The sequence below is a fragment of the Bos taurus genome, chromosome 17 (assembly GCF_002263795.3).
Source record: "Bos taurus isolate L1 Dominette 01449 registration number 42190680 breed Hereford chromosome 17, ARS-UCD2.0, whole genome shotgun sequence".
NCBI lineage: Eukaryota > Metazoa > Chordata > Mammalia > Artiodactyla > Bovidae > Bos > Bos taurus.
The window spans coordinates 43,852,508-43,880,175 of NC_037344.1; the positions used below are offsets into that span (position 1 = coordinate 43,852,508).

The 27,668-nt window shown below is 38.8% G+C and overlaps 1 long non-coding RNA gene across 1 annotated transcript; it reads left to right on the forward strand.

Moving 5' to 3' along the window:
* LOC104970268 (uncharacterized) lies at positions 1–27,187 on the forward strand. Its single transcript, XR_001502191.3, has 3 exons — positions 1–418; positions 4,449–4,567; positions 26,871–27,187. It is a non-coding gene; the product is annotated as an uncharacterized lncRNA (long non-coding RNA).
* The last annotated feature ends 481 nt before the right edge of the window (positions 27,188–27,668 follow it).

The window sequence follows — 27,668 nt, forward strand, 5'->3', positions numbered from 1 at the left end:
TCTGTGGTTGGTTGAATCTATGTATGCAAAACCCATGAATTTGAAAAAAGAGGGCCAACAAAAAATTTGTTTCAAATTTTTATTGAAACAAATTGGTGTGTAAGTGGACCCATATAGTTAAAACATGTGTGTTGTTCAAGGGTCAACTGTATGCAAGCTGCTTGATTTGATCATTTCTCTGAGTCCCATATTTCTATAAACAACTGAGAGTACAAAATTAAAATTTGATTTTCCTCTGTAATCTGTCTCATGTGAATTTGTTAGACCAGCCAGAAGAACTCGGAAATGTAGAGAAAAAATTTTCTTCCCCAACAGCTGGATAAACAGTCAGCAGGATAAACTTCACTAGCTGAATGCTGTTTGCCCTGAGGCTACTGCAGCTGAGAAACCTGGGACTTCTGAGGAGCCCAGGCTGAAGGTAAGGATTCACACCTGTCGGTCTCCTAAATCTCTGCCTGCAGGGCCCCATGGAAATGAGAATGGTGAGATTTCTTTTCTTTCCTTTTGCTAAATTTAGATTAGCAGGAGAAAATATTTGTCCAACTAGCTTATTTGGCTTCTGGTAAAAAATTGAGAATTTTTGTTTTCTATTGACCATTTTCCATGCGTTTTGTTGTCTGCTGTGTCATTTGTCATAAGGAGGAAAACTATAAGATGAAGTTTTTCTTTTGCTTTGTTTTTTGTCTTAAGAGTTTGGCTTTGTGACCTGTGAGAACATCAGGTCCATAAGAGACCTTTATAGTCTCAACCTTCATTTCCTGAGGCTAGAAAAATCCCCACTCCAGTAGCATCTGCCCCAGTTAGAGATTAGCAGGCCTGTAACTGGAGGCTTTACAACTTCCTATGTGGGGCTGAAGACATTGTTTTCTCTACAGCATCCTTACCACCTGTATGACAAAGCCTGTGATTTCTTAGGCTATCTTTGAGAGTGAAATGAATGGATCTTGTGAAGGGTATAGCTCTTGCAGTTTATAGTGGACCCCTCTTGGGTGGTGGTGGTTTAGTCACTAATATGTGTCCGACCCTTGTGAGGCCCATGGACTGTAACCCAATAGGCTCCTCTGTCCATGGGGTTTCCCAGGCAAGAATATTGGAGTGGGTGCCATTTCCTTCTCCAGAGGATCTTCCTGACCCAGAAATCGAACCCGTGTCTCCTGCAATGTAAGCAGATTCTTTACCACTGAGCCACCTGGGAAGCCCAGACTCCTCTTGAACCCTTGCTGCTGCTGCTGCTGCTGCTGCTGCTGAGTCGCTTCAGTCGTGTCCGACTCTGTGCGACCCCATAGACGGCAGCCCACCAGGCTCCCCCGTCCCTGGGATTCTCCAGGCAAGAATACTGGAGTGGGTTGCCATTTCCTTCTTCAATGCATGAAAGTGAAAAGTGAAAGGGAAGTCGCTCAGTCAAGCCTGACTCTTAGCGAACCCATGGACTACAGCCTACCAGGCTCCTCCATCCATGGGATTTTCCAGGCAAGAGTACTGGAGTGGGGTGCCATTGCCTTCTCTGTCTTGCGCCCTTAGTTAAGCCATAAAAAGTCTTATCAGTTTGAGTCACTATTGAGATTAAAAGATCTGACTTGTCAATGGCCAGATGATAGATTCTTTGAATTGATTATATTTAAGAAAGAAAGAAAACATTTTTAGAAAGCTCTCATCCAGAGGAGCCTGGCGAGCTGTCGTCAATGGGGTCGCAAACGTTGGACACGACTGAGTGACTCACACACACACACACACACACACACACACACACTTGGGATTTCCCTGGTGGTCCAATGGCTAAGACTCCATGTTCCCAATGCAAGGGGACCCGGGTTCCATTCCTAGTCAGAGACAAGATCCCACATGCCACAACTAAGAGTTCTCATGCCGCAACTAAAGACCCTGCATGCTGACACTAAGATGTCAAATAAATAAATATTTTTTGAAAAGGAAAGCTCTTGTTCTCAAAAATTGTCTTATTGGTACAAATGGGATGGCCAAATTAGAAAGAGGACACAAAGAAATGTAAAAGCTAGCCTTAGGAACTCTCTTAACAACGTGGAAAAAAAACAAAAACAAAAACAGAAAATAAAACTTGGAACAAAATTAAAGTCCCCATTCAATATAAATTCCTTTTGTTGAAATCTGAACACATCTCATTAGCAAATTCCCTTAACTCCCCAAACTCCTAAATTTTCCCTAGAAAAAAACAATAAACACCCAGCTGCTATTTTAACTTCGCTTCACTACAGTATTTACAGAGAACACAACAGCCTAATGTCTAGACCTGGGATATACAGGTCATTCATGTAAATATTACCAGTCAGGAAATAAATTTAACAGAAACATTCAGAACAAGCATTAAGTCTCAACCATAAGATCTGTTTTCCTGGATTCTATAATCAGGTCCTGCCAGCTTCAGACTTTCCTATGCAGTATCTTTTGTGAATAAGTCTTAGACCCCCAAAGAATTTACATCCCTGGACAGCAGCAGACTCTTTAAATTATAAAACCCTTTTACCTTCACTTCAGGGGATTTTTACCAGATTTAGGGAGCTCAGAAAAATTGATTCTTTCACTGTCCCTTAAAATTATAACTTGTACCATGTTTTTAAATATAAACACTCCTTCTCACAGTTGCCTGCAACTGAGTCTGGCTAGCTCAGTCAGTAAAGTCTGAAGGGAAAAAAGAAAAGAAGAAGAGGAAATCTAGCCTTTTAAAATACAAACTGCTGGAAAGGTCTTTTTTCAAAATCCAGTTCACAGCTTCCTTAATATTACCAGTATGACTGGTAATTACCAATATGATTGATATCAAAGACAAATATGATTCTTAAAAACATCCTCCGCAAATAGAGGAAAGCTTCAATCAGATGAATAGATAAACAACTTATTTCAACTGTTATTTACAGACTCATGAGTTTTATATTGTTATACTTGGTTCATGGCTAAAATTTTACAACAAAAGCTATAAGAGCTTTGTGTTTGTATGTACATCTATGTATACACATTAGAGTTATGGTACTTCTCTACCTCTGGACGGTATTACCAATATTAATTTGAGAAAGGGCTCTATTTGGCTTAAAAATAAATGCTTATGAATTAAGTATTTCTAAATTTCAGAGATATAATAGAAATCAACTTAAATGTTTTCGAAGTTCATGTTTTGTAGAATAATTTTCAGTAAATAGAAAGTAGTTTGTTGGTTTAAGTAATACAGATATGGCTTTAGAGTAATCAACATGAAGAATAATACTTTTATCCTACCATAGGTTCACTAAAAGTCAAATAAGCTCATGCTAATTCTGTTACAAAATTTGTCAGCAAGAAAAATAATATAAAAGGATGGCTAACTGCTTTAATATCTTATCAAGTGTTCATGAGCATAATTGTTAAAAACAGATGAATTAAATAGATAAAAGCAAGATGAGAGTTTTAAGGTAGATTTTTAGCAATGACTGTTTTATGATCTATCTCCTTACATAGTTTCCCAAATCTCTTTGGTCACTTCCAACCTTAGACGTTTGCTAAGTTAATTAAATGATGGAGATTCATTGAAAGTCCAGATTATTTTAAGTAAGATAAGATAATGAAATCTTAAATGCTAAACACATCTAAGTTTAACAACTTTTGACCTCTTATTAGAGAGACTAAAGATGCTTGGGTTTCTTAGGAAACATAACTTATGCCACACTGAAAAACTGTACTTACAGGAAGCACATAAACACATAAATCTGCCAATATAAAGACTGCTGGTATAGAAAAAATTGACAGTTCACATTTGCTTACTTCTTAGATATCACTGGAAGTTCATGTATTTAAGATTAAAAAATTCTAATGAGTTATCTGATTATAATTACTAGAACTAATGAAGGAAACAAATGTGTGTTTGGAAAAAAAAAGTAGACCATATGTTTTTTGTTAAGAAAGGGTATGAAGAATGCAGATACATTTTTCTGAGGAAACAGAAAGTAATTTTTCTTAAAGTAAAGCTTATTATTTCTGAAGAGGCTGAAAAAATCAAGGACAAACCAAAGTGGACATGAAAATTTATAGGTTTGTGAAAAAGAAATCTTGGGAAAGTAATTTTACGCATGTTCAAGGTGAATACAATTGAATAAATTTATTATAAGGCTTTTGAAAATAAGCTTTAATGTCAATAGTATTTTTACATAAAACTGTACCTTAATTTTTTTTTTCATTTGCTAAAAAAAAAAAAATTTTATTTGGACTGATCTGCTCTTTTCACTCAGTTGCCTCAACTTCCATCTAAGCAGTTGGTAAATTTATATCAAGTACAAATTTAAAGTTGAATCTCTTGTCCCTTAAGATTATTTTTGCTGCAATTTTGGCTCTTGAGGTCCTCAAACATGGCAGTGAGATTGGGTTATTGGTGTTATATAATACTGTCTTAAAATGTGCCCCGTGTTATGAATCACAACTGTTTAACTGAACTAATCTATTCTCAGGACTGAATTTTTGGTTTAAAGCATGGAACCATGGAACAATCTATGGAAAAAAGAAGCATGGAACAATCAATAACTCAGCTACTAGCCTAATTCTTGCTTCACAGCTACCAGCTCAACTTGTAAGTATGAAACTTTCAGGGAAGTTTCAGAAGAGGAAACTGATGAGGTTCAGAAGAGGCTAGCTCAAACTTATTTGCAGGGCAGCAATAGAGAACAGACTTGTGGACAAAGGCAGGGATCTCCTGTGGACAAAGGGTGGGATGAACTGGAAAATCAGCATTGAAACATATACAACATTTATTGTTGTTTTTTGCTCGCTAAGTCATGTCCAAACTCTTTGCAACCCCGTGAACTGCAACACACCAGGTTTCCCTGTCCTCCACCATTTCCCAGAGTTTGCTCAAATTCTTATCCCAATATTGAGTCAGTGATGCTCTCTAACCATCTCATCCTCTGCTGTCCCCTTCTCTTTTTGCCTTCAATCTTTCCCAGCATCAGGATCTTTTTTAATGAGTCAGCTCTTTGCATCAGGTGGCCGAAGTATTGGAACTTCAGCTTCAGCATCAGTCCTCCCAATGAATATTCAGGGTTGATTTCCTTTAGGATTGACTGGTTTGATCTCCTTGCAGTCCAAAAGACTCCCAAGAGTCTCCTCTGGCACAATTCAAAAGTGTCAATTCTTTGGCACTCAGGCTTCTCTGTGGTCCAACTCTCACATTCATACATGACTACTGGAAAAGTCATAGCTTTGATTATACAGACCTTTGAAGGCAAAGTGATGTCTCTGCTTTTTAATATACTATCTAGACTTGTCATAGCTTTCCTTCCAAGGAGCAAGCATCTTAATTTCATGGCTACATTCATCATCCAAAGTGATTTTGGAGATTAAGAAATCTGCCACTGCTTCCACTTTTTCCCCTTCTATTTTCCATAAAGTGAAGGGACCAGATACCATGATCTTAGTTTTTTGAATGTTGAGTTTTAAGTCAGCTTTTTCACTCTCCTCTTCACCCTCATCAAAAGGCTCTTTAGTTCCTCTTCACTTTCTGCCATTAGAGTAGTATCATCTGCGTATCTGAGGTTGTTGATATGTCTCCCAACAACATTGATACCAGCTTGTGATTCATCCAGCCTGACATTTCACATGATGTACTCTGCATATAAGTTAAATAAGCAGAGTGGCAATATACAGCCTTGTCATACTCCTTTCCTAATTTGGAACCAGTCAGTTGTTCCATGTCTGATTCTAACTGTTGCTTCTTGACCTGCATATAGGTTTCTCAGGGGGCAGGCAAGGTGGTCTGATATTCCCATCTCTTTCAGAATTTTCCAGTTTGTTGTGATCCATACAGTCAAAAGCTTTACATAGTCAATGAAGTGGAAGTAGATGTTTTTCTGGAATTCCTTTGCTTTCTCTATGAGCCAACTAATGTTGACAATTTGATCTCTGGTTCCTCTGCCTTTTCTAAACCCAGTTCATACATCTGGAAGTTCTCGGTTCACTTGCTGCTAAAGTCTGGCTTGAAGGATTTTGAGCATTACCTTGCTAGTATGTGAAGTGAGTGCAATAGTACAGTAGTTGAACATTTTTTGGCATTGCCCTTCTTTGGGATTGGAATGAATACTGGACTCTTTCCAGTCCAGTGGCCATTGCTGAGTTTTTCAAATTTGCTGACATATTGAATCAAACACTTTAATCACATCAGCTTTTAGGGTTTCAAATAGCTCAGCTGGAACTCTGTCACCTCCACTGTTCACAGTAATACTTCCTAAGACCTACTTGACTTCACACTCCAGGATGTCTGGCTCTAGGTAACTGATCACACCATCATGGTTGTCTGGGTCATTAAGACCTTTTTTGTATAGTTCTTCTGTGTATTCTTGCCACTTTTTCTTAATATCTTTTACTTCTGCTAGGTCCTTACCATTTCTGTCCTTTATCATGCCAATTCTACATGAACTGTTTCCTTGGTATCTCTAATTTTCTTGAAAAAAAAATCTGTAGTCTTTCCCATTCTATTTCCTGTTTTCCTCTATTTCTTCTCATTGTTCACTTAGGAAGACCTTCTTATCTCTCCTTGCTGTTCTCTGAAACTCAACACTCAGTTGAGTATGTCTTTCCCTTTCTACCTTGACTTTTGCTTCTGTTCTTTCCTTGGCTATTTGTAAAGCCTCCTCAGACAACTACTTTGCCTTCTTGCCTTTCTTTTTCTTTGGGATGGTTTGGTCACTTCCTTCTATACAATGTTACATATTTAATGTATACTCCCCAGTAGGAATTTACTGTATGACACAAGGAGCTCAACCCAGCACTCTGTGACAACCTAGAGGGATCAGATGGGGTAGGAGGGAGGTTCAAGAGGGAGAGGGCATATATATACCTATGGCTGATTCATGTTGATGTATGACAGAAACCAACACAACATTGTAAAGCAATCATCCTCCAATTAAAAATAAATTTTAAAAAAGAAAATGAAAAGCCCAGCTCAAAACGTGCCTCTTGGCAGATTCATTATTTTGAATAAAATTACTTAAGCAAAAGCAAGAAGGATATTCTGACCATCTTGTCTGTTCCCCCTGGAAGTATGAAATACATCTTCCAGTGAAAGATATCCTCCTCCCACCAGGAGGTAAACAAGCAGCCTTATTGCTGGAGATCAGGAATTCAGGGCCAAGAAGGCTACATAAACAAACTCTGCTTAGTTCTTCACTAATTAATACCCAAGCTTAAGTTTGTCTGTCTTCTCAGTTCTTCTCAAATTTATTATTCCTTTATCTAAAAGGTCTAAAAGCAGTGTGCTTTGGTCACTCCTTTGAGTCTCATATTTCTGTAAACTCTAGTACTTATGAAATTAAAATTCTATTTTCTCCCATTAATCTGTTTCATGTCAATTTAATAATCATCCAGAAGGACCTAGAAGAGTAGAGGAAATTTTTTCTCCCCAATACATTCAAAAGTCCTGGAGAAGACAAAAAAAATACGCATGTGTGTGTTTGTGTGTTGTGTGTATACACATATAATATATATGTGTATGTATGTGTGTATATATTATATATATATATAATCCTTTGTATAATTCTAAGTGATTATATTTTTAAGATGTAAGCTAATGGTTTGACACACTTTATAACTGAAAGTGGAATGAAAATTAGTTAGAGAATACTGTGTGTGCAAAAAATTTTTGCTTTCACCGAGGAGAACATTGTTTATTTTTTCATCAGTGGAAAAAAAACCCCACTGGCAGTTTCCAGCTCTTAGCATACTCTGGTTATACAGGTCCACTACACAGATCATCACAATGCCAGATAGAAACACTAGATCAGGGAGCATCAGGCTTCTCCCTATCAATTTGAGTATTAGAACAGGCTCTGAAAATGTTGGTTTTCCAAAGTGAAGTCTGTGATAAAGAAGAGGAGCTGCTCTCAGAAAGTTGCCATCTGAAATACTAAATTCTCCTGGGAACAAGTTAGAGAAACCTTCCCTTAGTGGAAAAAAATAAAGAGGTAACTAACAAACTAGATTTTCAAGGCAACTGACATTTACTCATACTTACAGGTTGCATAAATACTAGGCTGAGAATGAAAGCTTATAATTTTGGTACCAGGTCCCCACACGAGAGACTAAACACAGACAATTACAAATGATAAAAAATATATACACAGAATCCATCTCTTTGTTTAAAGATATGTGTACTCAAAGCAATAGTAAAGCTAGCAAGAGAAACAGTCTGTCCAGAAAGGCTTCCAAAAGAATGTAAACAGTGTAGAAAAAGGGCTTCAAATTTAGAACCTGAAGGTATCTTTAAATTCTTCAGTGCATTCTTCTATTTTTCAGATATGGAATGAAATAAATGATGTGAAGAAACACAGACACAAATTCAAAATTTCACACTGAAACTTGAATCTCTTGAGGACTTATTCAGAGTTCTTCCCACACAACATTCTATTCTGTAATCCCTTATTGACTGCCTAAAATATGGGTGGCATGTTGATGGCTAGGGCTCTAAAGATGAATCTTCACCCATCAGTTCAGTCACTCAGTCGTGTCCAACTCTTTGCAACCACATGAGCCACAGCACGCCAGGCCTCCCTATCCATCACCAACTCCTGGAGTTCACCCAAACCCATGTCCATTGAGTCAGTGATGCCATCCAACCATCTCATCCTCTGTTGTCCCCTTCTCCTCCTGCCCTCAATCTTTCCCAGCATCAGAGTCTTTTCAAATGAGTCAGCTCTTCGCATCAGGTGGCCAAAGCATTGGAGTTTCAGCTTCAAAATCAGTCCTACCAATGAACACCCAGGACTGATCTCCTTTGGGATGGACTGGTTGGATGTCCTTGCAGTCCAAGGGACTCTCAAGAGTTTTCTCAGCACCACAGTTCAAAACCATCAATTCTTCAGCACTCAGCTTTCTTTATAGTCCAACTCTCACATCTATACCTGACCACTGGAAAAACCATAGCCTTGACTAGATGGACCTTTGTTGACAAAGTAATGTCTTTGCTTTTTAATATTCTGTCTAGGTTGGTCATAGACATATATAATAGGAAGAGGAAGCCATATGAAGAGATTGTCCAATGCATATGAAGTAGTGTGTGTCATAAAGGAAGAATAATATAAATTCTACCACATTAGACACAGCATTTGAGAACTGGCAAATACTGAGCAAGTCTATAAACATGGTCCATGACCTGATAGTTTTGTTGTTGTTGATGATGATGTTTCAAAATTTTTTAAAAGTAAGTGTTCTGTGGTTCTGGACACTTTTGACTACAAATTATTCATCCGCATTGTTTCCTTTATCTTTCATAATTATTTGTTTCTCTTTTATCTTATTTATTAACCTATGATAGATTAATACTCTAATTATGAATTAATTTATAGAATGATTTTTACATGTCTTGGTATTGCTCTGATATATTCTCATTGAAAAGTAAACATAGTAGAACTATTATGAGAGACTTTTAAATGAAGTACTTTAAAATGAAGTACTGTAATAATGTCATTTATACTAAGAAATATATTGTCTTTTTGATTCTGAAACAGAACGCCTAAAACCATTGGAATTTTTACTAAGCGGTGAAATTGACAAAAGTGTCCTGCTTTGTTAGTGGGGTGGTTTGGACCTCACCTATGGATGGGGGCTGGTTACCAAGAACACCAACCATATGATCAGAGAATGGAAACTTGCAGCCCCATCCCCTGACTTCAGGGGTGGGAGAGGAGCTACAGATTGAATTGATTGCTAATGGACAATAACTTAATCAATTTCCCTTTGTAATAAAGTGTGAGGCAGGTGAGCACATGCTGATTTGGGAATGGTAGTATGCTAGAAGAGGGAGCAAGACACTCCATCCACACCTTTTCCCCACACCTGCCCTGTGTATCTCTCTCTTCCATCCAGCTATTCCTGAGTCATATTTTTTTTTAAATAGGAAATCAGTCATTTTGAAAGTAAAATGTTTCTCTGAGTTCTGTGAGCTGCTTTAGTAAATCAAATCTCCAGTCTATAGCCAGCTGGTCAGAAGCACATGTGACAACCTGGGCTTGTGATTGGCATCTGAAGAGGGATGGGGGGAGTCCTGTGGGACTGGTGTCAGAGGATTGCTTGGTGATGTGGGAAAAACTCTCCCCACTGGGTACAGAACTTCAGATACTACTACCTAAATATAAGTACAATGCAGTATATTGTTTCCAACTAAAAATTAGTTGTCGATAATATGGTATACTCTAGATTTATTCACTAGATTACCAAAATTAAATGAGACTTGAAAGAGGAATATATTCAAGTACATGATTCCTTTTGAAATGAATGTTCCTTACATTTTGCACATAAGCTCCACTATAATTTGACTTTTACACTGTTCATAAAACTCTCTTCTAAAAAGTAAGCTGGGGAGGAGACTAGAAATTAACTTTTTGGCCACAGTGAAGGAAATTAAAATGTGTCCCAAGACATTTAGGGATTATTAGGAAAATGTCATTTATGTTCAATTTTTCCTTTGTTATCTTAAAGAAATAATGGAGACAGGAAAGCTCCCTAGTTTCATTAAAATGTAAACTTCTAACACAATAAACCCCAGAATTAATTTAAAGGAAAATTTCACAGAATATAAGAGCAAATAATTTCTTTGTTTCTTTTTCTTACCAACATATCCCTTAGTTTTTCTTCTTCCCAGTCATCATGAATTATTCTCATTGATTTCATAAAAGCTCACAGCTTTAGAAAATTCTGGGAACTGTTTATTTTAAAGCATTTTTCTAAAATATGCTCTTTTCACATGTAAGTAGGATAGATAAAAATGATCTTATTTAAATTAGCAGAAAACAACCTATTATGTATGTTATTACATGCTAAATGGAGAAGGAAATGGCAACCCACTCCAGTATTCTTGCCTGGAGAATACCATGAACAAAGGAGCCTGGCAGGCTACAGTTCATTGGGGTGCAAAGAGTCGGACATGACTGAATGACTATCACCACATGCTAAAATTCAGCAAAACTAATAAACAGAATACAGTATATCTGTATAATGAATGTGCTGTGCTGTGCTTACTCACTTAGTCGTATCCAGCTCTTTGTGATCCCATTGACTGTAGCCCTCCAGGCTCCTCTGTCCATAGGGATTCTCCAGGCAAGAATACTGGAATGGGTTACCATGCCCTCGGATCTTCCCAACCCAGGGATCCAACCCATGTATCCTGCATTACAGGTGGATTCTTTACTGTCTGAGCCTCCAGGGAAATGCATATAATGAATACTATGTATCAATAAAAAAGAATGAAGTCATGATACATGCTAGAGCATGAATAAATCTTACAAATATTATGCTAAATGAAAGAAGCCAGTGATAAAGGGCCATGTAGTCTATGATTTCAATTATATGAAATAATCAGAATAGGTGAATCCACAGAGATAGAATTTGGTGATTGCTTGGGCTCTGGCCTGGGGGAGGGATGTTGGGAGCCTGGGGAAAGACAGTTAATGTGTACAGGATGTTTTAGGTGAGTGCTGGAAATGTTCTAAAATTAGACCATGGTGATGGATGAACAACTGTGTAAAGATACCAAAACGTACAGAGCTGTGAACTTTAAATAAGTGGATTTATGGACTGAGCACACATGCATGGTGCATGAACTGTTTATCCATAAAGCTATAAAATGAAAAAATAAAACCCACCGACATACACATGGATACACTATTTTCTACGGTTCTATGAATTTTTAAAATAATGTAAAATATTTAAGGTAATAGATGCACCAGATTTTGAAATTAAACTATTCACAATGCACCAAAAAACAGTATCTTTATTTATAAATTCTATACATTGGTTGGCATATAACACTAGAATGAACTTCTAAAACTGAACTTGTTACATTGAAGAGTATGTAGATTTTAATATAGTTTTGGCACATTGCCCCCAAAGTTACTGTTACCAGCAGAAGAGTCCTAGTTTCACCACACTCCAACCAATGGAGCTTTATATATCTTTCATTCTATTCTGTTTTACCAAATCTGGATTTGGTCACATTTTTTAGTCCTTAATATACAAACACTTAAAAAAAATACTGACAGCCTCTGCCTTCTTATACCACTTGAAAATCTGATTAGTGCTTCTCAACTGGTGGTCCAGTGATTAAGAATCCGCCTTGCAATGCAGGGGACACCTGTTACATCCCTGGTCCAAAAAGATCCCACATGCTGCAGGGCAACTAGGCCCACGCCACCACCACGGAGCCCACATGCCACAACTGTGGAAGACCATGCTCTGTAATAAGAGAGGCCACTGCAGTGGGAGCCCGTGCGCCACAGACTGACAGCCGACCATGCTGAGAAAGCCCGCATGCAGCAATGAAGACCCAGCATAGAAAAAAAAAAAAAGTTTAATTAATTAATTTTTAAAATAAATAAAAAATATAAAACTTATTAATCCCCTTGATTCCATTGGTTCTGATTCTACAAAATATATATTCACTATACTATCCATATAAGCCTTTTATCTTATCAATTTTTTCATATTTCATTCACAAATATGTTACTTATAATACTTAAAAGTTACATTTCTATTCTGTGCTTTATCATAATTTACATAATTATCCAAATAAGGAATCTGACATTTGGGATTTCCAATTTTAATATATAATTTTGTATTCTGGCAAAACACTTAAATTATCATTCTTTATTTCCACTTAAATATAACAAATCATATAGATTTTTTCATAGAATACATATTTTACCTAATTTAGCCCATTAGGTAAAGAGCAAATTTGTCTTTTGAATACCTTTCATTTATCCCTCTTCTTTTTCTATTACACACTGTCTTTTTTGTGCACACAGGCACACATATACATACACATACACATAAGTGCATGCGCACATGTACACTTTACAGTAGGTCAAGGATGCAAAATGAGCATTTTGTGGACCTAACTTTCCTTATTTGTAATTATTTTCCTAGAAAAGATTTCCAGAAATGATATTGCTATGTCAAGTATGTCTTTTTTATTGCTGTTAATATTATAATGTTGATTTCTAAGCAGTGCTATACCAACTCAGTTCAGTTCAGTTCAGTCACTCAGTCGTGTCCGACTCTTTGCAACCTCATGAATCACAGCACGCCAGGCCTCCCTGTCCATCACCAAAACCCGGAGTTCACCCAGACTCACGTCCATCGAGTCAGTGATGCCATCCAGCCATCTCATTCTCTGTCGTCCCCTTCTCCTCCTGCCCCCAATCCCTCCCAGCATCAGAGTCTTTTCCAATGAGTCAACTCTTCGCATGAGGTGGCCAAAGTCCTGGAGTTTCAGCTTTAGTATCATTCCTTCCAAAGAAATCCCAGGGCTGATCTCCTTCAGAATGGACTGGTTGGATCTCCTTGCAGTCCAAGGGACTCTCAAGAGTCTTCTCCAACACCACAGTTCAAAACCATCAATTCTTCGGCGCTCAGCCTTTTTCACAGTCCAACTCTCACATCCATACATGACCACAGGAAAAACCATAGCCTTGACTAGATGGACCTTTGTTGGCAAAGTAATGTCTCTGCTTTTGAATATGCTATCCAGGTTGGTCATAACTTTCCTTCCAAGGAGTAAGCGTCTTTTAATTTCATGGCTGCAGTTACCATCTGCAGTGGTTTTGGAGCCCCCCAAAATAAAGTCTGACACTGTTTCCACTGTTTCCCCATCTATTTCCCATGAAGTGATGGGACCAGATGCCATGATCTTCGTTTTCTGAATGTTGAGCTTTAAGCCAACTTTTTCACTCTCCTCTTTCACTTTCATCAAGAGGCTTTTTAGTTCCTCTTCACTTTCTGCCATAAGGGTGGTATCATCTGCATATCTGTGGTTATTGATATTTCTCCCGGCAATCTTGATTCCACCTTGTGTTTCTTCCAGTCCAGCGTTTCTCATGATGTACACTGCATAGAAGTTAAATAAGCAGGGTGACAATATACAGCCTTGACGTACTCCTTTTCCTATTTGGAACCAGTCTGTTGTTCCATGCCCAGTTCTAACTGTTGCTTCCTGACCTGCATACAAATTTCTCAAGAGGCAGATCAGGTGGTCTGGTATTCCCATCTCTTTCAGAATTTTCCACAGTTTATTGTGCTCCACACCATCAAAGGCTTTGGCATAGTCAATAAAGCAGAAATAGATGTTTTTCTGGAACTCTCTTGCTTTTTCCATGATCCAGCGGATGTTGGCAATTTGATCTCTGGTTCCTCTGCCTTTTCTAAAACCAGCTTGAACATCAGGAAGTTCACAGTTCATGTATTGCTGAAACCTGGCTTAGAGAACTCTGAACATCACTTCACTAGCGTGTGAGATGCGAACAATTGTGTGGTAGTTTGAGCATTCTTTGGCATTGCCATTCTTTGGCATTGGAATGAAAACTGACCTTTTCCAGTCCTGTGGCCACTGCTGAGTTTTCCAAATTTGCTGGCATACTGAGTGCAGCACTTTCACAGCATCATCTTTCAGGATTTGAAAGAGCTCAACTTGAATTCCATCACCTACACTAGCTATGTTCATAGTGATGCTTCCTAAGGCCCACTTGACTTCACATTCCAGGATGTCTGGCTCTAGGTGAATGATCACACCACTGTGATTACCTGGGTTGTAAAGATCTTTTTTGTACAGTTCTGTGTATTCTTGCCACCTCTCCTTAATATCTTCTTCTTTTGTTAGGTCCATACCATTTCTGTCCTTTATCAAGCCCATCTTCACATGAAATGTTCCCTTGATATCTCTAATTTTCTTGAAGAAATCCCTAGTCTTTCCCATTCTATTATTTTCCTCTGTTTCTTTTCACTGATCGCTGAGGAAGGCATTTTAAAATCTCTCCTTGCTATTCTTTGGAACTCTCATTCAAATGGGTATAAATTTCCTTTTCTCCTTTGTTTTTGGCTTCTCTTCTTTTCACAGCTATTTGTAAGGCCTCCTCAGACAGCCATTTTGCGTGTTTTTCTTGGGGGTGGTCTTGATCCCTGTCTCCTGTACAATGTCAAGAACCTCCATCCATAGTTCATCAGGCACTCTGTCTATCAGATCTAGTCCCTTAAATCTATTTCTCACTTCCACTGTGTTATCATAAGGGATTTGATTTAGGTCATACCTGAATGGTCTAATGGTTTTCCCTACTTTCTTCAATTTAAGTCTGAATTTGGCAATAAGGAGTTCATGATCTGAGCCATAGTCAACTCCCGGTCTTGTTTTTGCTGACTGTATAGAGCTTCTCCATCTTTGGCTGCAAAGAATATAATCAATCTGATTTCGGTGTTGACCATCTGGTGATGTCCATGTGTAGAGTCTTCTCTTGTGTTGTTGGAAGAGGGTGTTTGCTATGACCAGTGCGTTCTCTTGGCAAAACTCTATTAGCCTTTGCCCTGCTTCATTCTGTACTACAAGGCCAAATTTGCCTGTTACTCCAGGTGTTTCTTGACTTCCTACTTTTGCATTCCAGTCCCCTATAATGAAAAGGACATCTTTTTTGGGGTGTTAGTTCTAAAAGGTCTTGTAGGTCTTCACAGAACCGTTCAACTTTAGCTTCTTCAGTGTTACTGGTTGGGGCATAGACTTGGATTACTGTGATATTGAATGACTTGCCTTGGAAATGAACAGAGATCATTCTGTGGTTTTTGAGACTGCATCCAAGTACTGCATTTCAGACTCTTTTGCTGACTATGATGGCTACTCCATTTCTTCTAAGGAATTCTTGCCCACAGTAGTGGATATAATGGTCATCTGAGTTAAATTCACCCATTCCAGTCCATTTTAGTTCGCTGATTCCTAAAATGTCAACATTCTTAAAATGTCACTCTTTCCATCTCCTGTTTTACCACTTCCAATTTGCCTTGATTCATGGACCTAACATTCCAGGTTCCTAAAATCATGGAGAAACATTAAATGAAGTGGAGATAGGCAATATTCCAGAAAAAGAATTCAGAATAATAGCAGTGAAGATGATTCAGGATCTCAGGAAAACAATGGAGGAATGCAAAAAATGTTTACCAAAGACCCTGAAGAACTAAAAAACAAACAAACAGAGAGGAATAATACATTAGAATGAATCAATAGCAGAATAACTGAGGTGGAAGAACAGATAAATAACCTGGAGGACAGAATGGTGGAAATCACTGCCTCAAAATAGAGTATAGAAAAAAGAATGAAAGGAAATGAAAACAGCCTAAGAGACTTTTGGGACAACATTAAATGCACCAACATTCACATTATAGGGCTCCCAGAAGGAGAAGAGCAAGAAAAAGGACCTGAGAAAATATTTGAAGAGGTAATAGCTGAAAACTTCCCTAACATGGGGGGAAAAAATAGCTAACTAAGTCCAGGAAGCACAGAGGATCCCAGGGAGGATAAACCCTAGGAGGAACACACCGAGACATAAGATGCATAGGGATAAAAATGACAAAAATTAAAGACAAAGATAAAACTTTCAACAAAGACTTCCTACTAGGCACAATGCACCGTGCTACATGCTATGAACCTTGTCAAAATTAATGAGTTAACAGTTTCATTAAAGATCATAACTTTATTTTTGCTCTTCAGTGTTATCCCTTGAGAAACCATGTCCTTACAGCCCTCCCCAAGCATGACGGCTTGTGTTTTGTTTACCCGTTGCAGCCCCCTAACCATCATCTTCTTGGAACTGGAACAGGTGTTCTACTTGTTCCTGATGTGGCTCTCAGATCAAACCTCCTCCCTTCTGTGGACAATCCTGCATTCTTCAAGCAGAAGGGAACACTTACAATAAAGAATTTTGTTGGTAGGTTGAATTTTAAATTTGATGAAGTGGATTTTACAGATTTTGAGGCAAGTTGCTTTCTCAGTTAAACCAAAAAGAAAATTGAGTTAGTGCATCATAACAAATTAAAATTTTAGACTTTTCAAAAGGAGCCCAGGGTCTTTATGTTTCTGCTGTCCTTAAAATGTTTCTAGTTCTTCTTCACATTATCTTTAGAGCTGCCCCTTTTGACAAATACCAAAAATGAAGTAATGAGGCCAGTTAAAGTATTTTATGCTTTGCTGAGCCATTCACTTTCCTTGTTATTTTATCACTACTACAATCTCATTCTCTAGTCAACCCCAATTTACTCCTTTAAAGAAAGTATCTTTGCTTATTAAGAATTTCCTCATTCTAACTTGTATGACTTCCAGCTATCAGAGGTGATGTTGCTCATCTCCAATAGTCAAATCCCACCTCTATATTTACTTGTTTTCTGTGTTCAGTTCAGTTCAGTTCAGTCGCTCAGTTGTGTCCAACTCTTTGCGACCCCAAAAACCGCAGCATGCCAGGCCTCCCTATCCTTCGCCAACTTCCAGAGTCTACCCAAAACCACATCCATTGAGTTGGTGATGCCATCCAACCATCTCATCCTCTGTCATCCCCTTCTCATGCCCTCAATCTTTCCCAGCCTCAGGGTCTTTTCAAATGAGTCAGCTCTTCACAATCCTGTCAAATGAAAGAAATAACCCTTTTCAATTAACTTGAAACCCCATTTTCTATGTTTCCCAAGCTTTAACTGCCTTCTTTTAAAAGTCTGTGCTCCTTTATAATTTTCAGTATTTTTCATCAGAATCAATAGGCTCTATCTATAGACTCTTTAATTTCTATCAGCATATAATATATACCAGTATTTCTCATCTTGAAAAAATCATTGAGTTACTCTATATCCTCCTTCAATCACAAACCTATTTCTCTGCATCTCTTTTCAGCAAAATTGTTAAATTCTCATTCCTACTGAGGCTGTCATCTGTAGAAATGGTTTTTTCTCAAAAATCTCATTCCTCACTGAGGCTGTCATCTGTAGAAATGGTTTCTCAAGCCCACGTATCTCCAATATTTGCTCCTGATTCTGTATCTTGTCTGAGTTCTTGGTTATCAACTTACACATAGATTCTTCCAAGTCCCTGGGCTCCCAATTCCTAAACTTCTCTCCTCTGTAGCTCTCCTCTTCCACATTTCTCAACCACCCTGGCCTTGTCAACACTAATAAACACAGCCCTCCTGTGATCTCTGTTCCCCTCACTCAACTCTTTTTACCACCATCTCCTTTCCTTTTCTTCCCGCACATTCTCAGTAGTTCTCTGATTTAAAAACCTGCTGCAATGTCTAATCCCATGATCCTACCTTTTTTCACTAACTTTCATCTTCTTCATTTCCTTTTTAAAGCTCCTTATTCAGCTTAAATTCCACTGTCATTAATCACTCCCATGAAATCATCCTCAGCTCTCTTTCTCTCACTTGGCAAATCACAACAGCAGTTAATCCAACTCTCCACCCATTACACACCTACAGCAAAGCATTTGAATGTGGTTGATGGAAAACAGGAAATCATGTGCCCATGGACCCCACGGGAGAGTAAGCTGGAGGTATTCCCTCTGCTGCTCCCTTAAGGACCCTCCCTACTTCCTTTCTTCAGACTTCCCACACTTCCTTCTTCATCACTCCCAGTCCGGAACCTTCATTCTCTGTTACTGACAAAACCGAAGCCATCAGAAAAGAATCTCCAGAGTCCCTTTTCATATCTTCCACTCACCAGCACTGTCCTATAAGCTTTGCCTTCACTGAACTACCAGTGTTTTTATCTAAATTTCATTCCTCCATGTGTGTACTAAGTTTATTCACCAGCAATCTTCCTGCTATTTTCTGCTTCCCCAAATTTTCTCCCTCTATTGAAGTATTTCCAAGAGCATACAAGCACGTATTACTTCTCTCATCTTCAAAAAAAAAAAAAGTAAAATCTTATTTTGATCCCACTTTCTCCACCAACCACCACTCATTTTACTATTTCTCCATTTGAGCTAAAACTTCCCAAAAGGTCATTTGTATTGTATGTCTACCATTTGCCTCCTGAATTTTTCTTTTAAACAAACAAACAAACAAAAAAAGGTTTTAATTTTTAAAACAATTTGAAGTCACCTGTGTAAAGTTCAAAGGCATGATTAAATGTTGAAAAAGCTATTGTAACATTGATAGCAATTTCTGAATTACCAGGCTGATTCCATTGTGATTGTTACATAGGTAGATTAAAAAAAAAAAAAACTATGAGTATTCTATCTTTGATACCACAAATGAAAATGACAAGTTTGAAAGGGACTGATGCATTAAATGATAATTGTATTTATTTTTTATTTTGGACCATACAGGTCTATTCTTGGCATCCATAGATAGAAGTCTTTATACTTCCTTATACTTTAGGGAAATGATTTCATTAATGTAACAGTAAAGATTGACAATTAATTACATAGAAAACTCTGATTCTTGTAATGGAGCTTAAACTTTTCCACTTTAAACTGTTTCTAGATTTTAACTGAAAATAAGCAATTGATTTTTCTGGGACAAGTATTTCAAAACCAGTTTCTAGCCTCAGGTTGCACGTTTTTAATTCAAAATGTTAAAAGGTCTATTTGTGAGAGCATGTTCTGCAATGTTTGGTTTCACTTTGAGATAAATGAGAAGTGAAATCTGAAACCACATTCTGAGAACTTCTAGCCTTTCCAGCCATCCTCAGTAATGCCAAACTTGAATGTTTAGAATAAAGTCAATGCTCCCAGAGCCAACATCAGGGAAATGTTTACACAGCTCTGCTTTGGGGCATATCTACCTGAGTACCACTCTTATTTTCATCTTCATAAAGCATCATATTAAAAATTAGTTTAGAACAGAGAGCATTTCTAAATAGTAAAATTGTAAGTCATCTAGTTTCCAGTCATAACACCTATCTCAGTTTACTTCCTTAACTCTAAATATGGAGCTGAACTTCAAGGAAAGACAAATTTATAAAGAAGTTCATTCATATAAACAAAATATTAAATGCTAGATACAAGCTCTCAAAATTGTGCTCTACTTTGTCTTTATGTTTATTAAACCAAGGATTTGCCAGTAAGAGGGATACATCATTTTTATTATTCCTATATTAAAAATATTCAATTATATTGTGTTGAACTAGTTAGTGTTTAATAAACTATGGTTCAGGTGGCCAGTTCATGGTGGAAGAAATTAATTATAGTAACATATTTGAATAGACCACTTGCCTTTGAAAGTTTACCTTTACCTGTAGGAGGTGCATACAAAAGCTGATTAGAGCTTTCACTAAGGACTATCAATAAGCATGGTGAGAGACAGGAGAGTGATGACAGTGGTGTTTCTAGAGCTAATAAATCATTGTTTGAAGGCAAAGAGATGTGGACTTAAAAATACTCACAATCTTAAAGTTGAGGGTTACATTTTATTCAATGGGAATGTTTGAGACTTCAAGTCCAGGAGACAGCACCTCAAGCAACCCTGAGAGAACTGCTCTGAGGAGGGGAGGGGAGGAGCCAGGTTATATAGAAGTTTTGCAACAAAAGGCAGGTAGTCTGAATATCAAAAAATTATTGTAAATTAAAAAAAAAAAAACAGATATCCCAAGTTAAGGGATTTAGCATTTTTCTTTTTCTTTCCTTTTTTTTTTTTTAATTCTTAATTTTAGGCTTCCCTTGTGGCTCAGCTGGTAAAGAACCCACCTGCAATGCAGGAGACCTGGGTTCAATCCCTGGGTTGGGAAGATCCCCTAGAGAAGGGAAAGGCTACCCACTCCAGTGTTCTGGACTGAAGAATTCTACTGACTGTATAGTCCATAGGGTCGCAAATGGGTGGACATGACTGGGCAACTTTCACTTATTTTTTTAATTTACTTTTAATTGGGGAAAATTGCGTTACAATGTTGTGTTGATTTCTGATGTACCACAATGGAAATCAGCCATAGTTAAACATATATCACCTCCCTGTGGAGTCTCCCTTCCTTTCCCCACTCCCACCCCTCTAGAGCATCGCAGAGTGTTAGGCTGGGCTCTCTGTGTTATACAGCAACTTCTCACAAGCTATCTATTTTACATATGGTAGTGTATATATGCCGATGCTGCTTTCTCCACTCATCCCCCTCTCTCCTTCCCCACTGCATCCACAGGTCAATTCTGTACATCTGAGTCTCCATCCTTCCCTGCAAATAGGTTCATCAATAACAGTTTTCTAGATTCCATATATATGCATTAATATACATTATTTGTTTTTCTGACTTACTTCACTCTGTATAGGTTTCTTCAGCTTGTATAGGCTCTAGGTTCATCCACTTCAGTAGAACTGACTCAGATTTGTTCTTTTTTATGGCAGAGTAATATTCCATTGTGGATTTCCCAGGTGGGACAAGCAATAAAGAACCTGCCTGCCAATGCAGGAGACATAAGAAGAGAAGGTTCAAACCCTGAGTTGGGAAGATCCCCTAGAGGAGGGCATAGCAACCCACTCCATTATTCTTACCTGGAGAATCCCATGGACAGAGGAGCATAGCAGGCTACAATCCATAAGGATGATAAAGAGTCAAACACAACTGAAGTAACTTAGCACACACGCAGTATTCCATTGTATATATGTACCACATCTTCTTTATCCATTTATCTATTGGTGGACATCTAAGTTGCTTCCATGTCCTAGCTATTGTAAATAGTGCTGCTATGAAACTTGGGGTACATGTGTCTTTTTCAATTATGGTTTTCTCAGGGTATATGCCCAGTAGTAGGATTGCTGTGTCATATGGTAGTTCTAGTCCTATTTTTTTAAGGAATATCCTTTCTATTCTCCATAGCACCTGTATCAATTTATATTCCCACCAACTGTGAAAGAAGGTTCCCATTTCTCCACATCCTCCCCAGCATTTACTGTTTGTAGATTTTTTTAATGGTGGCCATTCTGATTGGCATAGTCAATAAAGCAGAAATAGGTGTTTTTCGGGAACTCTCTTGCTTTTTTGATGATCCAGTGGATGTTGTCAATTTGATCTCTGGTTCCTCTGCCTTTTCTAAAACCAGCATGTACATCTGGAAGTTCACAGTTCATGTATTGCTGAAGCCTGCCTTGGAGAATTTTGAGCATTACTTTACTGGCGTGTGAGATGAGTGCAATTGTGCAGTAGTTTGAGCATTCTTTGGCATTTGCCTTTCTTTAGGATTGGAATGAAAACTGACCTTTTCCAGTCCTGTGGCCACTGCTGAGTTTTCTAAATTTGCTGCCATATTGAGTGCAGCACTTTCACAGCATCCTCTTTCAGGATTTGAAAGGGCTCAACTGGAATTCCATCACCTCCACTAGCTTTGTTCATAGGGATGCTTTCTAAGGCCCACTTGACTTCATATTCCAGGATGTCTGGCTCTAGGTGAGTGATCACATCATCGTGATTATCTGGGCCATGAAGATCTTTTTTGTACAGTTCTTCTGTGTATTCTTGCCATCTCTTCTTAATATCTTCTGCTTCTGTTAGGTCCATACCATTTCTGTCCTTTATCGAGCCCATCCTTGCATGAAATGTTCCCTTGGTATCTCTAATTTCCTTGAAGAGCTCTCTAGTCTTTCCCATTCTGTTGTTTTCCTCTATTTCTTTGCATTGATTGCTTAAAAAGGCTTTCTAATCTCTTCTTGCTATTCTTTGGAACTCTGCATTCAGATGCTTATATCTTTCCTTTTCTCCTTTGCTTTTCACTTCTCTTCTTTTCACAGCTATTTGTAAGGCCTCCCCAAACAGCCATTTTGCTTTTTTTGCATTTCTTTTCCATGGGGATGGTCTTGATCCCTGTCTCCTGTACAATGTCATGAACCTCCATCCATAGTTCATCAGGCACTCTATCTATCAGATCTAGTCCCATAAATCTATTTCTCACTTCCACTGTGTTATCATAAGGGATTTGATTTAGGTCATACCTGAATGGTCTAGTGGTTTTCCCTACTTTCTTCAATTTAAGTCTGAATTTGGCAATAAGGAGTTCACAATCTGAGCCACAGTTAGCTCCTGGTCTTGTTTTTGCTGACTGTATAGAGCTTCTCCATCTTTGGCTGCAAAGAATATAATCAATCTGATTTCGGTGTTGACCATCTGGTGATGTCCATGTGTAGAGTCTTCTCTTGTGTTGTTGACTGACTGTGTGGACCACAATAAACTGTGGAAAATTCTGAAAGAGATGGGAATACCAGACCACCTGACCTGCCTCTTGAGAAACCTATATGCAGGTCAGGAACCAATAGTTAGAACTGGACATGGAACAACAGACTGGTTCCAAATAGGAAAAGGAGTACATCAAGGCTGTATATTATCACCCTGCTTATTTAACTTCTATGCAGAGTACTTATGAGAAACGCTGGGCTGGAAGAAGCACAAGCTTGAATCAAGATTGCCAGGAGAAATATCAATAACCTCAGATATGCAGATGACACCACCCTTATGGCAGAAAGTGAAGAGGAACTAAAAAGCCTCTTGGTGAAAGTGAAAGAGGAGAGTGAAAAAGTTGGCTTAAAACTCAACATTTAGAAAATGAAGATCATGGCATCCGGTCCCATCACTTCATGGGAAATAGATGGGGAAACAGTAGAAACAGTGTCAGACTTTATTTTGGGGGGCTCCAAAATCACTGCAGATGGTGACTGCAGCCATGAAATTAAAAGACGCTTACTCCTTGGAAGGAAAGTTATGGCCAACCTGGATAGCATATTCAAAAGCAGAGACATTACTTTGCCAACAAAGGTCCGTCTAGTCAAGGCTATGGTTTTTCCAGTGGTCATGTATGGATGTGAGAGTTGGACTGTGAAGAAGGCTGAGTGCCAAGAATTGATGCTTTTGAACTGTGGTGTTGGAGAAGACTCTTGAGAGTCCCTTGGACTGCAAGGAGATCCAACCAGTCCATTCTGAAGGAGATCAGCCCTGGGATTTCTTTGGAAGGAATGATGCTAAAGCTGAAACTCCAGGACTTTGGCCACCTCATGCAAATAGTTGACTCATTGGAACAGACTCTGATGCTGGGAGAGATTGGGGGCAAGGGCAGAAGGGGATGGCAGAGGATGAGATGGCTTGATGGCATCACTGACTTGATGAACATGAGTCTGTGTGAACTCTGGGAGTTGGTGATGGACAGGGAGGCCTGGCGTGCTGTGAATCATGGGGTCGCAAAGAGTTGGACGTGACTGAGTGACTGAACTGAATTGAACTGAACTGAGGACTGATACAGCAAAGTACCACAGCCTGAGTGAAGTAAACAGAATAACTTCCCTTTATCACAGCCTGGAGTCTGAGATTGAGGCATCGCAGTTGGCTCCTACCTTGGGCCATCAGGGAAAGACCTGCTCCAGGCCTCTCTCCACAGTGTGCAAATGGCTATCTTCCCCCTGAATCTTCATGTCATAATCCCTTTATTCTTATCTGTGTTCAAAGTTCTTCTGAGGATACCAGTCAAATTAGATTAGGTCCAACCTAATCGCCACATTCTTAAAAATAGTTTGCCTCTTTAAACATCTGTCTCCCAATATGGCCACATCCTGAGCTACTGATATGAGGGCTTTAACATACAAACACTGAACCCAGAACACAGGTTACCCTAACTTTGTCACCCCTCAAATGGATAACTCCTGTTTGCTCCCCTATATCAGCTCCCTCTTCTCCACTCTGGGCCATGTCCCATGTGGACTGCATCGAAAAGCTCCCTTGTCCCCTACCTTCCTGATGGATTAGGCCAGTGGAAGTTGTTGTAGGAAGCTGGGGGCAGGAAGAGGGTGGAGCCAGACCACTGTAGCCCCAGGTCCCTTCCATCACAGCAGATGACCTGCTCCATGTGGTTACCTTCTCCAACTCCCAGTTTCTCCATTGTAATTATGCACTGTGATCCCAGGTCATCCTAAACTAGTTCATTTCAGCACTGCCTAGCTGTTGGGTCTTGGAAAGTCTACCTAGCTTTTCTGAGCCCCAGTGTTCTTTTTTGTTGTTGTTGTTTCACTTAAATGTTACTTTACATATATTTACCAGAAAGTAATGATGTCACATGCTGTACTCAGTCACTTCTATCGTGTCCAACTCTTCATGATCCTGTGGACTGTAGCCCACTAGGCTCCTCTGTCCATGGGATTCTTCAGGCAGAAATACTGGAGTGGGTTGCCATGCCCTCCTCCAGGGAATCTTCCCCACCCGGACATTGAACCCATGTCTCCTGCATCTCCAGCATTGCAGGTGGATTCTTTACTGTTGAGCCACTGGGGAAGCCCTAATGATGTCATATATTTATAAATTACAAATATGAACCTCAGTGTCCTTATATCTAACTCAAGAATGGCAATAACTGCTGCCTGCAGTGCATGAAACACATAGTATCTGCAGGCATAAGTTACCTTCCAGGATGGGATGGTGAAAGATTTTCTCATATATTTTTAATGTCCTCATGAATGTTCAGAAAAGACAGTCTCTTTTGGATCAAATTCTCATCTTACCCCTCTGAGATGTCTGCTCACCCAAAGTCTCCCTGGGGCTCCTGTCTCCATCCTTGTAGGGTCCAATTTTAGCAAGGATCCCACTAGGTCAGTTCAGCCAGAATCATCCACTGTTGATATCTGACCACCCTACATGTCAGATCAAATTCCTCATCCCCACCTTGGACAGCTGATCACTCTAACCCACCTTCAGCAGGAATCCTTTCAGGCTGGTTCATCCCCCCAGAATTTCCTGCTTCCCTTTAGTGATTTTCTGCTCATTACCCCTCACCCTGTTTCCTGGCTATGAATTCCTACTTTTCTTTATTCAGAAGCTGAGCCTGCTGTCTAGTTCAGGAGCCCCTCTTGAATAAAGTCTTCTTTACTCTCTTTACTAAATGTCATAGAAAATTTTTCTGTATGTTCAAACAAGCCAGTTTACTGTAGTTATGGTTATCTAGGCTAAAGTGAGAATTTTTTATCAGGGAGACACACAGAACAGAAGATGCTTTTGAGTGAAGGGAGTAGAAGTATTATAAAATGTAATAAAAATCAGGATGTAATAATTCTATTAAGACTAAACCACACAAATAAAAAGATCATCCTTGTTGTTTACACAGGTGGGAATAAATTATTGGAAGAAAAAATTGTCATAAGTGAACATGTAGTTGTAACCAGACTGTAACTTTCATAACTCTGCAACACTTCTGACCTAAAGTCAATGTCCTTGAGGCCCTTGGAGGAAAAAAATCCTAAAAGGTGGATCATGAGAGGAGCAACTACACTTATTCCTCCACATCAGAGGGCCAATCACCAGAGGATCAGAATGAAGAGATCAAAGCTCTTTCATGCCACTTAGATATTAACTTAAGGGTTAGTTCAGAAGGTTGAGCAGAGATTGTAAGACAATCCTACTTTCCTTTGAGGATGCAATTATTTCAAAATGGAGGGAGATAAATAAGTCAATAGACCAAGATATAAGATGCTTCCCTATCATCTTAGCAAAGAACAAGAAATTGTAGTCAAATGGAATTATGTTTTTAAAGAAAAGGAGACAGTGTAGAGGCCTTTATTCTGCATAATACCTCAAAGAATTAGGGTCACAGTCACTAAAAGGTTTTTAATTACATATCGTGCACATTTCAGGTTAGTAATATTGAAAGTCCTCAATCAAGATTCTAATAATTAGTGTTCAGAAATATATGAATTGGATATAACCTCTATATTCGAAGCAATTTTAGGCCCACATGCTCTGAACAGGTACATGACCCCAGGGGACTGCCGCTCTCTGATTTTTCTGCGTATTTAGCACCCTCACATTTGTTTGCAATTATTTCTTCACTTGTCCATCTCTCCAACTAGGCTACAAGCTCTTTGCATGTAAGAATCTGGTCTTCTTGGTTTGGCAAACCTAAGGCCTAGCACTTGAATATAATAAAAGCAGATTTAGAATACATCAAAAACAAGGCAACAGGTAACTACACATGTGAGACATATAATTATTTCTTAATGATATTAGTGCTATTAGAAAAATATCAACACATTTGCATATTCAAAGAAGGGATCACTATGCAGTAGTCCAAAAAATGGCCACCCAAAATAAAAATACCAGATACTGATCAATGGAATGTGTAAACCTTGCCTTACCAGGAAGAAGGGCCTTGCAGAAGTGATTAAGCCAACAATCTCGATTTGGGGAGATTATCTTGAACTAAGTGAGTGGGTCTTCAACCATCACAAGTGAGAACCAGAGGGAGATTACACAGAGGAAGAGAGAGCTAATGTGATGACCAACAGAGAGAGACTTGAAGATACTGGTCTTGAAGACTGGAGACATGCTGCTATGACCCTCAGAACACCAGGACCACCAGAAGCTCTTGAACCAGGGACTTATTCTCCCTGGAGCTTCTGGAAGGAGCACAGTTTTCCTGACACCTTGATTTTGAACTTCTGGCCTGCAGAACTGTAAGAAGGTAAATTTCTGTTGTCTTAAGCCACCAACTTCCTAGCAATTTGTTACAGCAACACAGAAACTAACACAACCTTGCAATAAGCAATAGTGAGAATGACACAGAGGAGGTGTGTTTGAAGTGGTCTTTGGAAAAGTGAGGTAACAGCCTCACAGGGAAGTAGAGGGGAGGGGGGCCGTTGAGGCTAGAGAGGGTGTGGCCAGCAGAGGAGATGATTTGAGCAAAATGGAACCACAACAAAAACTCATCTTATCTCACTTGATTCCAGGAAAATGGTATGACTAGACAAGTGGAAATGAAAGGCAAATTCTGTACTTTTCCCAGTGAAGTAAAGCTGCTATTGATAAAAAGTTATTAATGGACTTTCCTGGTGGCTCGGTGGTAAAGAATCCATCTGCCAGTGCAGGAGACTCTGGTTCGAGCCCTGGCTGGGAAGATCCCCTGAAGAAGGGAATGGCTACCCATTCCAGTATTCTTG